General features: G+C 37.0%; 1 long non-coding RNA gene across 1 annotated transcript in view; it reads right to left on the reverse strand.

The window, feature by feature from the left end:
* LOC131194174 (uncharacterized) overlaps positions 1 to 4,781 on the reverse strand; it is a 79,318-nt gene extending 74,537 nt beyond the window's left edge. The window contains exons 1-2 of the long non-coding RNA XR_009154117.1: positions 4,582 to 4,781; positions 3,538 to 3,583 (exon numbers count right to left, since the gene is read on the reverse strand). This is a non-coding gene — a long non-coding RNA (uncharacterized LOC131194174). The remainder of the gene's footprint in view (positions 1 to 3,537; positions 3,584 to 4,581) is intronic.
* Positions 4,782 to 11,556: the final 6,775 nt, after the last annotated feature.

Consider the following 11,556-nt stretch of genomic DNA (forward strand, 5'->3'; position numbering starts at 1 on the left):
AAGAAGTATAATCAGAGATAAAGATTAAAGATGGGGGCAAAAGGCAATTAGATTTCTAAGGAGATTGTAAATAAGGAAAGGAAAAATGCGAGAAAATATATTGATGAAGGCATGGAAGGAGGGTTGGAAAATAACAAATTTGATTTGACATGGTGGCAGATATTTTGTTCAGATAAGATGTTTTTTATGTTGTCTGTGTCTAAAAAAAACAAAAAAACCCAAATGATTTTTAAGCAAGGAATACAAGAAATAATTATAAGACTGGATGGAAAATAAGATTCAGAAAAAATAAGAGCTGTTTTAGAATTAACAGTGAATAAAAAATGTATGATGTTAAAATATAAACTTAAAGAATTACACAGAGGTTAATAGAGAGAAATAAAGAATGGGGGAAGAGGGAAAAAGGAAAATTAATAGAAATATAGGATAAGCTAAGAAAGCTTGGAATTTTAAGCGACAATAAAAATGGAATTGAAATAGATTAAGATTAAAACTTCTAAGAGATGAGATTATATAAGTATAAGCATGAAACTTTTTGAAATAAGAGAAATGTTTGCTTTTTACTTTTTTAATAAGAATAATAACCTTAAAATCTGCATTGATAAAGAAATGATTGATATTGATGTTATGGAGATGGGCATAATTGATAGAAACATAAGATATATTGTTGTAAAGCAAGGAACTTTAAAGAAAAGAAAAGAAAAACAAGAAGGGAATCAATATAGATTAAGATTGAAATACCAAAGAGATGAGAGTTAATGCATAAGAGATTTTTTTGAAATAATGAACTGATAGCTTGTTTCATTTTTTTGTCTTTGTTTTTCTTTTTATAAGATTAAGAATAATGATTTTAAAAAATGTTTATTGAGATTATGGATGTTGATGTTATAAAGACTGAAAAGAAAGAAATTAGTAAATGGGAATATAAGGTTCTAATATAGATGGAAGAAATAAGAAAGGGGGCAAAAAAAGGGAGGGATAGATTTGACTAAAGAGTTAAGTTCAGGACAGAGGGTTAAATTAGAATTTTATATTAGAGATATGCAAATAGTGAAATTAAAAAGGAGGAAGGGAAATATATTGATAAAATATACAAGAGGCTGGAGAGAAACTGAATAGGATCTGATTGTCTACCTGGCTGATATTTTGTTCAAAAAACATATTGTATGTGGTTTCTTTTTTTTTTAAAAAATCCCCCCAAAAAAGATTTGACCTTTCCTAAATTAAATCAAAGTCTATCTATTCTTATATATTTAAAATTAGAAATTAGTAATTACATTTAAAATGAGAAAATTAGAAATTAGTAATTATAAGTAATTGATTAATATTAATTATATTATATTATATTAATTATATTTATAATATATAATATAATATATTATATATAATATAATATAATATAATATAATATAATATATATTAATATAATATAATATAATATAATATAATATATAATATAATATAATATAATAATATAATATAATATATTATATTGTATTGTATTATATATATAATATAATATAATAATATAATAATCATATAATAATCATATAATAATAGAAGTAAGTAATTAATATAAGAAATTAGTAATTATAAATTATATAAGTAATTATATAAAAAACTTTGTTTTTATATATGACAACCATAGCAAGATTATTATAGCTGAAAAGTGGAAAGATTTGATATTATCCACCATGGAGGAAAAACTGGTGAAGATGATAGAACTTTCAGAGACGGCTACATTAACTTCTTTGGAGGAAAAAAAAATCTGAATTTATGGCTGACCTAGAAACCTTGTTTAGACTTTTTGCATGAAATTTTAAAAATGTAGTCATGATTTATGGTTTTAATGATTAGAAAAAATTGGATGATAGAAAAAGTGATCTTTTTGTAATAAGAAAGAGTAAGAAAATATTGTAATTGTATTTGTATTCATTGCAAAAGAAATCTGAAGTTGCTTCTTTCTGTTTCTTTTGGTTTTCTTTTTCTTCACTTTTTCTTTTCTTTCTTCTTTTGATTTAGTTTGTGTTACATTTTATGTTTTTTAAAAAACATAACTTTATTAATTTTTAAAAAAAATATTTTTTGGGGGGAGAGATAGTTATGCAAATAATTTGATCCTATGCCATGTAGGTCTTTAAAGGGGATCACCAGCACCTTGAACTGCATCCAGAATTCAATTGAAGCCAATGCAGCTTACAGAGTAGGAGCATCATGTGGGTCATTTGGGTATCCCACATGAGCATCATGTGGGTATCCCAAGCTGTGCTATTAACTGATTGTGCCACTGCAATCCAGTCCAGCTAAAGTTTCAAGATGATCTTTAAGTGCAGTTCAGGAATACTTGCAGGAGTACATTGCAGGATTCAGTCAGGAGGTGACTCGGGTATAAGTGACCACAGTCCAGGCCTCCCAATTATATTTTTAAAGGACTTACTTTCTCAATATTGTCTGGGTTTATCCCCTTTGTGGTGAATCAAAGAAACAGAATTCTTCCGAGAAGATTTCTTTTTAAGTATAATATCTGTTCTTTTCATTGTTCCAGTTTCTTCGCTCTTACCCTGCAGTTTTCCTCAATCATATCCAATTTTCAGAATAATATATTAAATGGAATATTTTTCAAGCACTCACAGTTTTGCTTGTTAAAATCATTTTTCCTTCCTTACCTTGCTTTTTGCTTTTCTTTTTAACTTAGGTTCTTAGATTTCATTTTATTACTTTTAAAAACTTTTATGTCAAACTCAGTGTCAATAGACTAGGATTTGTAGGGTCTTTTCTACTTTGTATTTTAGTCACAGTATTGCTTTTACATTGACAGCAACAGTTCTTCCTTGGTTTCTTTCATTCTCATTATACCTTGTCATTAGCTACATTTAGTTTCTATCAACTGCACTCTATTTTTAACAACTCTATTTTTAAAACTACAAAGCAGCTCTGAAATGCTCCTTCATGATCTAGGGACCTGTAAAGATCATAGAGTCTGACTGCATCATATTACCACTGTTATTATTTATTTATTATTTTATTTATTTATTATTTAGATTTTTATACCGTCCTTCTCCCAAAGGACTCAGGGCGGTGTACAGCCAGATTAAAAAACAGTACAATATACAAATTAAAACAAAATTAAAATAACATATTCTATAAATGGCCGAAAATTTAAAACCGTCAAATTTGACCGATAAAATTCATAAAAATACCCCAATTAAAATTATTAAAATTCAAAAAGTTTAAAAAATTAAGCCACTTGGATAAACAAGTGCGTTTTCAATTCACGGCGAAAGGTCCGAAGGTCAGGTAATTGACGCAAACCAGGGGGAAGTTCGTTCCAGAGGGTAGGTGCTCCAACAGAGAAGGCCCTTCCCTGGGGCCGCCAGCCGACATTGCTTGGCGGACGGCACCCTGAGAAGGCCCTCTCTGTGTGAGCGTACGGCATAAGGTACAGCATAAGGTACGGCATAAGGTAACAGCAGGCGGTCCCGTAAGAACCCGGGCCCTAAGCCCTAAGTTATTAAACAGTGGACCACATAAACATACCTGAGTGTTGCTGAACATGTATCAAAGTTCAGAAGATCATTGCCATCTGTTGGTAGATGAAAAACAAAATATTGCATTAGTTTCTTAGTCAATGCATAGTTTTACAACCTGCCATTTATCTGGACAGAATCTTATTTTGTTTTACAGAGTATTCTTGCCACACTTGTGTCATAATCCTAACAATGATTCCTACAAAAAAAGTAGAACAATTAACATTTTCATGTGTATCTGTGTAAAATCAGAATAGATAGTCCTTGACAACTTAGAGAATATTGCTTATTCTTCTGATAAATATAATTTGTCTCCTCTGAATTATCTAACATGCATTTCCTTCTTTGAAAGCATTAAATGTTGAATTCTTCAGACATGTTGCACCAAGGAAGAAATTTTGAGACAAACATTAACATGAAAGATTAGAAATGGAATATCTTGTGAGTTAATATTTTGACTTAAAGTTTCATACAAGCTACAATAAAGATGAGTAGCTTTTCTGTGTATATAAGCTGCCTATACTTAGAAAGTGCTGTATATCCATCATTTCCCCTTTTTGAATTTGTCTATTCAACTAAATTGCTGCGGAAACTACTCACAGACAAAAACAATGGAATAAGTTTACACAGTCTGACTCCTTAAAAAGGCAAAGAAATAGCAATAATCATATTCAGGCGCACACAATATGTCTGTGTTATTTTGATTAATTCAGTTAAACCTGAACTCTATTTTGCTGACTTCTGATATTTCCATGTTAAATATACCAGATTTTTCTCTGATGTTTATGGTTATGACTGCCTTATTAAGTTATTCACAAAAATCCAACATGCAACCACATGCAAAATTATTTTCAGATAAAAATACAGCGACTATCGCTTGGTAGTATAGTCTCATGTTATGTATAAGGATACACAGCAATAATTCTTGTATGTAGAAAGTAAGCAGGTAAAGAGGAAAGAATTCATTGTTCTGCCTTGAAAAAAGATTTTATTTTTCTGAATTATTCCTAATAATATGAAGTAGTGAATTTTATCAAAATATTTATATACTTACAGGAATCATAAAACAATTTTTCTTCTTATACTTCCGAAACATCTTCCTTAGGCTTTGTAAAAGAGGTAACATTTGGATGTAAATGTAGGAGAAATGCAATAATTAAACCCAGACAATTATTTCAAAATTCCCTGCGGCCTTAATTGGAGTTGTAGAAAATAAGAAATATGCAGGGTTCCGAAATAGGGAAACTTGTGTGCTATGAAGGATTTCTCAGCTTCCTGCTGTAGCAAAAAAAACAGAATGTGAATTATTGTTGAAGGTTTTATTTCTCACAATAAAAATATCACATATTAAACAGCACACTGTATCTAAAATAAAGAATATATAATTTATTAGAAATCATAATTATATCAATTGTACCTAATGTCAAAACCATTCAAGATAAATATATTTTGTATTTTGGCTGTGCATAGCTTTGGAAGCACTTCAGTTGAAGAAAACTTCAGGTCATTACATTCCTTTAAAGCAGTGATCCTGGATCAAAGCACTTCTTCTCTTTGAAGTGCCCCGTTAGAAGAGCGTTCTGAGTTTTCCACGTGTGCCAGAGAATGTGTGAACAGCTATACAGAAAATTATATTTGAATTTTGAATTGATTATTCAATAATGTATTTAATGCTACCTGTGTGCAGTCCTGGTTAAATGCAAACAGAAGGAGAAAGTGTAAAACGCATAAGAAAGTTCAGTGGGACTTCAATTCTTAAGTTTTTTACTTTGTACAAATGGAAAAAAACATACTTTCCCATCAACCATGTTGAATTAATAGAATTTCATAATCCCACAGTATAGTTATAGCGCAATTGTTCCATAATTAACAACTCAGACATGAATGGATTTTCCACAGCAATGTGGAAAATATTACTGTTTTATATAATTTTGTCTGTGTTTTCCCCTTGTTCTATTGCTGTTATATTGCTGTTGCCTACAAATTTTAGTTTACCTCTCCCATTCTTTATTTCATGCAGTCTCATATAGAAATTAAATAAAAGTGAAATGCTTTAGGTTCAAATTCATTACTTTTAAACATCTGCCTCCTTAAGTATTAGCTTTTGTCAACTACGTTTTTCAAGTTATAAAGATATATCATTGCACATGCATGAATATATGTATATAATGATCAATATATTCATTTATTGTTTTGACTACAATTGCAACAAATAGAATGTTGAAGCAAATAATTTTGAAAGCATATAAATTCATATAAATTGAGATATTGAATTAAGTAGATTTTATTATTAGTAACTGAATATATATTATATTACAACATCTTAACATAGCAAATATTGAAAGGCAATTAACTGGACAATCCAATGTATGCAGGGTTTTTTTAACATTAGGAATGTCAACTCTTTATTTTGCCATACAGGTTTGGGATCATAAGGAGTTCTCACTGCAACACCGCAGAAAAGTATTGGGTTAAAATATCATGATCTAAATATTAGCAATTTCCAGACTCAATAATTTTCTTTTTAATAGTATTAATTTAAAAATGCCTTGATCATTAATTTGCTTATAAATCAGCTTTGGACCTTTTATAATATAATATATCTGACAACTGATATATTCAATTAAAAAACAACTGAAAAAAGAAAACACGACAACAACAATAAGAAAGAAAGCACAGTATAAAAAAGCAATTAAAAAACCAACCTACAATCCTTTGGAACACATTTACATAAACAAACAATTTCATCTTCTGAAAATAATGGTTACAGCAATTTTCAATATTTTTATCTGAAGAGACAGATACAGTAAGGTCTGATAGTTCCCCATTCACTCTTCCTAAAATGGGATATAACAAGTTTAAGCAGATGTTTAGAATATTTTAGCCACCTGTTAAGTTGTTTCGCTAACATGTAGCAACTACTAAGGAAGAGAAAAAGGAAAGAAGACTTGCCATGTTTCAGTTTAGCACAGCCTCTCATCTTCACCTGTAATCTTCACCTATTACTACAAGGTAGTGAAGCTATCAAGCTATTTCTGAATAGAGTTATAATGCTCTTTTGCAAAAGCAACATATGAAAACGAGAAAAGACATTCAATTCTCATGGCTAGCAGAATCTGAAAATAGTCAAGGGGAGGCTATGGTGAACATGCATGTTAGAGGGAATTTTTGAAATTACCTGATAGTGATTTACTCATTGGTGATAAGAACAAATATCATCCATATACTGTAACGGCAAAGCCAGAACAGAGTGGCAAACCAGTGAGATATAAATAAACATGCTGCATTACAGAAGCAGCCATCAGGACTCCAGCTGCATGAGATTCATTCTTGGAATATTGCCCAGTCAGGGTGATAACTGTAGCTCTCTTGTCAAATCCTCAGAGATAATGGAAATAAAATGGTTAAAAAAAAAAGATACAACCACACAAAAACCTCTTGTTTGCAAAAACAGAAAATCTATAATCCATGAAAGCTACAGCTGGTAAAAATCCTTTTTTCCTAGTTTAAGTCAACCGTTTATGCAGTGCAAAATTAACATTCTTTCATTAAACACTTAACTTCTCTATATTTATTTATTTATTTATTTATTTATTTATTTATTTATTTATTTATTTATTTATTTATTTATTTATTTATTTATTTATTTATTTATTGATTGTTTCAATTTCTATACCGCCCTTCTCCCAAAGGACTCAGGGCGGTTTACAGCCAAAGTAAAAACAATTTTTAAAACCAGTTTAAAAGAAAAATTTAGAGTTGGTTGAAGAACTTAAAACCAATAAAACCCCTTATTAAAACCCCACTAGGCCAGTCCTGCACGGTGAAACAGAAATATTTTCAGCTTGCGTCGAAAGGTCCGAAGATCAGGGAGTTGACGGATACCTGGTGGTAGCTTGTTCCAGAGGGTTGGTGCCCCCATAGAGAAGGCCCTCCCCCTGGGCGCAGCCAGTCGACATTGACTGGCCGACGGCACCCTGAGGAGAACCTCCCTATGGGAGCGCACTGGTTGATGGGAGGTCGCCAGTAGCAGCAGGCGGTCCCATAAGTAACCCGGTCCTATGCCATGGAGCGCTTTAAAGGTGGTAACTAACACCTTGAATTGCACCCGAAAGACCACCGGAAGCCAGTGCAGCCTGTGCAGGAGAGTTGTTATATGGGAGCAACGAGTCGCTCCCTCTATCACCCGCGCAGCTGCATTCTGAACTAATTGGAATCTTCGGCTGCTCTTGAAGGGAAGCCCCATGTAGAGAGCATTGCAGTAGTCCAGATGGGAAGTGACGAGGGCATGAGTGAATGTGCACAAGGAATCCCGGTGTAAGAAGGCGTATCAGGCGGACCTGATAAAAAGCTCCCCTGGCGACGGCCGTCAAATGCTCTTCCAACGACAGTTGTGCATCCAGAAGGACGCCCAGATTGCAGACCTTCTCTGTGGGGGCCAATGACTCGTCCCCCACAGACAGCGATGGCCTCAGCTGATTATACCGGGACGCCGGCATCCACAGCCACTCCGTCTTGGCGGGGTTGAATTGGAGCCTGTTTTTCCCCATCCAGACCCGCACGGCCTCCAGACAACGGGACATCACATCATATATAAGGAACCTTTGTAAGATTTATGCAAAGTATTGGTCAGGCACTATGTTTGTGGCCCAGAAAGAACAAGCATCCACGTGTTCTGTCCTCCTCTGCTTCTGTCCGCATGATGGCTTAATTAGCTGGCACTATCAGCTCTGGAGGCAAAAGAGCCAGCATCTGCCAAGAGCCCTTGTTATCTTCCACGACGCTAGTGAGTCACAAACTTCAGCTCTAGTCGATCAGTGGATTTGCCTGTTACAAAGAGACACACCAGTTCTTGCTGCCTTTTATATCCTGTGGGGTGTGGCTCCATGACTCAGCACTTCCTAGGCCTGCCCCACCCTTGCTTCTGTTGTTCCCTCCTCTCCTGCCTATGAAACCAAGCCTGATTGCTGTCAACTGGGTCTGCAGGCATGGCCTGGGAGGGGAAAGAGTCAGGGGATGGAGGCCTCATTATTTCTTCCACCTGGTCTGCTTCTGGCTCCTGGAGCTGAGCCAGGGGAGCCGGTGCTCCTGAGGTAAGTCCTGACAACCCTTCCCCCTCACTTTCCAAGTCACTTTCTGGCAGCAGGGCCGGCTTGGGGGGTGCAGACACAACACCACGCTTCCTAGAACTCAAGCCAAAATGTCCACAAAGAGCAAAGAATATACCTACCGAAACCTGCAGCTTCTGTGAGGAAGGCAGGGCAGATCTCCATAACTGAATGTGTCAACAATCAAGTGGTCAGTGAAGATGTCGCATGATATCTTTCCCTTTCCATTGCAAGATGAGAGTAAATAATACTTTAAAGCTGGAATAACCAAGGATTTCTTTAAAAAGAACTCCCCCCAGGACTCCGTCAACTTCATGACCTTCGAACCTTCCGTCGCGAGCTCAAGACACATTTATTCATCTGTGCAGGACTGGCTTAGATTTTAAATTTAGAGGGGTTTTAAATTGATTTTAATATTTATATTTTATATTTATATTTCTATTTTTAATAATTTGGCCATGCCCACAGAACCAGTAGTAAAATAATTTGGATTTCACCACTGGGACTGCCTATTCACAATGGTTTCATGATTTACTGCCTCTGGGAAGGTGGACCTACTCTGAGTAGCCGCAGTTAAACAGTGTTGTCTGGTAGGGCCTTCCTTGTCATGGCACTGCTTTATAGAACAGTCTCCCAGGAGATACTGATGGCCTTGATCAGCTCTCCTCCAAGCACTGGGACTAGGATTTTGATGAAGCTGGCATGGTGTGGTTGATTTATGGCTGTGACTTTTATTGAGGCCTCAATGCTGCTTTTCTTTTAAATGTTTTTAATAATTATATTATGCTTTTATTTTTGTTTGCTACTAAAAGTTCCTGATTTTAGATTGGAAGCCATGTATATAAACAAATAAATATATAAAGCTTGGAGAAAATGGAGGAAAGCTTATTTCTGACTAAACTCCACTGAGCTTTTGATTGAGCCTTGACATTACCACCATATCTGCAGCAGGTGACTTGACTGCTCTCAATATTTCAACACCACCGACAATGCTGCTGCCCTACAAAGAGACCTTGACTATGTGTCAGAATGGTCAAACAATTGGCAACTCCAAATCTCAACCAACAAATGCTGTGTCTTACACATTGGCAAAAAAAATCAGAACACGAATTACAAGCTGGGTAGATACGACCTCATAGACAACCCTCACTGTCAAGGACCTTGTGTCAGCTTTAGAAGCCATACTAGGCCGAAGGCTTCCACACGCTGCCACTTTCTCCTCTGTGGGAAAGGAGGGGAGGAGGGTGGTAGTACAAGGGATGATTAGACAAAACAACATTCTTCCTGCCGGTCAAGGTTAGGCTAGGTTTGCATCTGGAGAAGGAGTGGCTGGAGTGATGCTTTGACATGGGATGGTTGAGGATTGCAGCATGTGACCGGCAGAGGGGTCATGAGGGTGGAGATTTTGGGGTTTGTATTATTGAGGGAGGAACCAGAATCCCCAGTTTCGGTTTTCATCTAACTGTGCCAGTTTACCTATGCTAGTAAAAGAACTTTGAAAGATGTTGGCTTCGGAGTCTTTTCTGCAGGAGGGGTTTTCTGGAATGCTGACATCTTGGATTACTCATCTCTAATGATCTAAGTGCCAGAGCTCATTGTTACAGCATTGACAAAAAGGCATTAAGAGTTGTTAACCTAATCTTGCAAAGCTTCTACTCTGGTAATATTGTATTACAAACTAGGGCATACAAAACCTTTGTTGGACCAATTCTCTAATATAGCTCATCTGCCTGGAATCCACACTGAATATCAGACATTAATAAAATTGAGCGAGTCCAGAGGTTGTTCTGTCCCCCACACCACATACACGAGTAAACGACATCTACCAGTAATTTATCTGTACAAGTTCAGGAGTCGGAGTCACAACACTATTCCTCGACCACAGGGCCCTTCCCCCGGGCCTGACGGTTGGGATGCGGTCGGGACGGGAACAGTTCATGGAAGGCCCATACCAGGTCAGAGGCATGAATGGAGGAAGCATCCTCCCAGGAGAAATCCTCGGGCCTTTATCCCTTCTGTGCAACTAAGTATTGGAAGCGCCCCTTCAGCCAGTGGGAGTCTTGGATGCTGTCCACTTCATATTCCACTGACCCGTCCTCAGTGAATGTGGTTGGGGGAACAGGTGCCACTGGGTGTCGAAGGGGACATGATTGGGCCTCAGTGACCAGAAGGGACCAGTAAAAGATACACATGGACTGTGGCAGGGTCAGCCGGTAGGCCACCGGGTTGATGATCGCTTCAACAGGGAATGGGCTGATGAATCAGTGATCCAATTTCTTCACCAGGCGGTCGGTCGAGAGGTGTCGGCGAATCATTTGTAGTCCTCCTTCGCCCGACTCAGCTGCCGACACACCAACTGCTGGACCGCATGCAATTCCGACAGGAAGTCCTGAGTCTTGGGAACATGGGAGTCTAGTGGTGCCAGAGGGAAGAGCCACGGATGGGACACCATGTTGGCAAAGAACAGGGTCATTTGGGTGGAAGTGTGCTGGGAGTTGTTGAATGCGAACTCTGCCAGGGAAAGGTAATCGGCCCAGTTGAACTGCTGCTGGCTCACAAAACAGTGGAGATACTGCTCCAGGATGCCAATGATCTTTTCCATACCCCCGTCGGTCTCTGGTTGGTGCACTGACAACAGGCACACCTGCACCTCCAACGAGGCCATCAGGCTCTTCCAGAAGCGAGCTGTGAACTGAACTCCGTGGTCCAAAACTACCCTGCAGACCATGGAGGCGGAAGACATGCTGCAGGAAGAGACGGGCCATCTTGGAGGCTGTGGGCAGCCCGCGGCATGGGATGAAGTGTGCCATCTTGGTGAACATATCCACTGCCACAAACACTGTGGTGAACCCAGGGGACAGCGGCAAATCCATTAGAAAGTCCATGGAGATTGCCCCCAGGGTCTTTTGGGTGTCGGCAAG

This window comes from Ahaetulla prasina, chromosome 3, assembly GCF_028640845.1.
Source record: "Ahaetulla prasina isolate Xishuangbanna chromosome 3, ASM2864084v1, whole genome shotgun sequence".
NCBI classification, from domain to species: Eukaryota; Metazoa; Chordata; class Lepidosauria; order Squamata; family Colubridae; genus Ahaetulla; species Ahaetulla prasina.